The 2931-nt window shown below is 47.8% G+C and overlaps 2 non-coding genes across 2 annotated transcripts; both read right to left on the bottom strand.

The window, feature by feature from the left end:
* Positions 1-1368: 1368 nt before the first annotated feature.
* Positions 1369-1441, bottom strand: TRNAT-GGU (transfer RNA threonine (anticodon GGU)). The gene has a single exon. It is a non-coding gene; the product is annotated as a tRNA-Thr (tRNA).
* Positions 1442-2544: 1103 nt separating this feature from the next.
* On the bottom strand, positions 2545-2617 carry TRNAT-GGU (transfer RNA threonine (anticodon GGU)). Its single transcript has one exon. It is a non-coding gene; the product is annotated as a tRNA-Thr (tRNA).
* Positions 2618-2931: the final 314 nt, after the last annotated feature.

Genomic DNA, 2931 nt, shown 5'->3' on the forward strand with positions numbered 1-2931 from the left:
TGGAAAAACTCTGACATTTTACGTTACATTCGAGACGTCACAACACCGCTCCCGGGAGGGCTCAAACCACCAGTCTTTTGAATAGCAGCTGAACGCGCTAACCATTGCGCCACGGAAGCCTAAATATTAAATGGTCGTCATGTATTGTGGAAAAACTCTGACTTTTTACGTTACATCTGAGACCTCACAAAACGCTCCCGGATGGGCTCGAAAAACCAAAATTTCGGTTAAAAGCCGAAAGCGCTAGCCATTGAGCCACGGAAGCTCTGAAATTAAATGGTCGTCCGGTATTGTGGAAAAACTTTAACTTTTTACGTAACATCTGAGACCTCATAGCACCGCTCCCGGGTGTGCTCGAACCACCAAACTTTCTGTTAACAGCCAAACGCGCTAACCATTGCGCCAAGGAAGCCCAAATATTAAATATTCGTCAGGTATTGTGGAAAAATTCTGACATTTTACGTCACATCTGAGAACTCACAACACCGCTCCCGGGTGGGCCCGAACCACCAACCTATTGGTTAACAGCCGAACACGCTAAACATTGAGCCACGGAAGCTCAGAAATTAAATCGTTGTCACGTATTGTGGAAAAGTTTTGACTTTTTACGCTACATCGGAGACCCCACAACACCTGTCCCGGGTGGGCTCGAACCACCAACCTATTGGCTAACAGCCGAACGCGCTAAACATTGAGCCACGGAAGCTCAGAAATTAAATCGTTGTCACGTATTGTGGAAAAGTTTTGACTTTTTACGCTACATCTGAGACCCCACAACACCTGTCCCGGGTGGGCTCGAACCACCAACCTTTCGATTAACAGAAGAACGCGCTAACCATTGCGCCACGGAAGCTCAAAAATTAAATGGTCGTCAGGTATTGTGGAAAAACCTTGACTTTTTACGTCACATCTGAGACCTCACAACACCGCTCCCGAAAGGGCTCAAACCACCAGTCTTTTGAATAACAGCTGAACGCGCTAACCATTGCGCCCCGGAAGCCCAAAAATTAAATGGTCGTCAGGTATTGTGGAAAAACTTTGGCTTTCTACGTTACATTTGAGATCCCACAACACCGCTCCCAGGTGGGCTCGAACCACCAACCTATTGGCTAACAGCCGAACGCGCTAACCATTGAGCCACGAAAGCTCAGAAATAAAATGCTTGTCACGTATTGTGGAAAAGTTTTGACTTTTTACGCTACATCTGAGACCCCACAACACCTCTCTCGGGTGGGCTCGAACCACCAACCTTTCGATTAACAGCTGAACGCGCTAACTATTGCGCCACGGAAGCCCAAAAATTAAATGGTCGTCAGGTATTCTGGAAAAACTTTGGCTTTCTACGTTACATTCGTGATCCCACAACACCGCTCCCGCGTGGGCTTGAACCACCAACCTTTCGGTTACCAGCCGAACGCGCTAACCATTGCGCCACGGAAGCCCAAAAATTAAATGGTCGTCAGGTATTGTGGAAAAACTTTGGCTTTCTACGTTACATGTGAGATCCCACAACACCGCTCCCGGGTGGGCTCGAACCACCAACCTATTGGTTAACAGCCGAACGCGCTAATCATTGAGCCACGGAAGCCCAGAAATTAAATGGTTTTCACGTATTGTGGAAAAGTTTTGACTTTTTACACTACATCTGAGACCCCACAACACCTCTCCCGGGTGGGCTCGTACCACCAACCTTTCGATTAACAGCTGAACGCGCTAACCATTGCGCAACGGAAGCCCAAAAATTCAATGTTCGACAGGTATTGTGGAAAAACTCTGACATTTTATGTTACATTTGAGACGTCACAACACCGCTCCCGGGAGAGCTCAAACCACCAGTCTTTTGAATAGCAGCTGAACGCGCTAACCATTGCGCCACGGAAGCCCAAAAATTAAATGGTCGTCAGGTATTGTGGAAAAACTTTGGCTTTCTACGTTACATTTGAGATCACACAACACCGCTCCCGGGTGGGCTCGAACCACCAACCTATTGGTTAACAGCCGAGCGCGCTAACCATTGCGCAACGGAAGCCCAAAAGTTAAATGCTCGTCAGGTATTATGTAAAAACCTTGACTTTTTACGTCACATCTGAGACCTCACAACACCGCTCCCGGATGGGGTCGAACCACCAACCTATTGGTTAACAGCCGAACGCGCTAACCATTGCGCCACGGAAGCCCAAAAATTAAATGGTCGTCATTTATTGTGCAAAAACTTTGGCTTTCTACGTTACATTTGAGATCCCACAACACCGCTCCGAGGTGGGCTCGAACCACCAACCTATTGGCTAACAGCCGAACGCGCTAACCATTGAGCCACGAAAGCTCAGAAATAAAATGCTTGTCACGTATTGTGGAAAAGTTTTGACTTTTTACGCTACATCTGAGACCCCACAACACCTCTCTCGGGTGGGCTCGAACCACCAACCTTTCGATTAACAGCTGAACGCGCTAACTATTGCGCCACGGAAGCCCAAAAATTAAATGGTCGTCAGGTATTCTGGAAAAACTTTGGCTTTCTACGTTACATTCGTGATCCCACAACACCGCTCCCGCGTGGGCTTGAACCACCAACCTTTCGGTTACCAGCCGAACGCGCTAACCATTGCGCCACGGAAGCCCAAAAATTAAATGGTCGTCAGGTATTGTGGAAAAACTTTGGCTTTCTACGTTACATGTGAGATCCCACAACACCGCTCCCGGGTGGGCTCGAACCACCAACCTATTGGTTAACAGCCGAACGCGCTAATCATTGAGCCACGGAAGCCCAGAAATTAAATGGTTTTCACGTATTGTGGAAAAGTTTTGACTTTTTACACTACATCTGAGACCCCACAACACCTCTCCCGGGTGGGCTCGTACCACCAACCTTTCGATTAACAGCTGAACGCGCTAACCATTGCGCAACGGAAGCCCAAAAATTCAATGTTCGAC

The sequence above is a fragment of the Phalangium opilio genome, unplaced genomic scaffold (genome assembly GCF_054372755.1).
Source record: "Phalangium opilio isolate 3A_F unplaced genomic scaffold, DU_Popi_V2 ptg000087l_1, whole genome shotgun sequence".
Lineage (NCBI taxonomy): Eukaryota > Metazoa > Arthropoda > Arachnida > Opiliones > Phalangiidae > Phalangium > Phalangium opilio.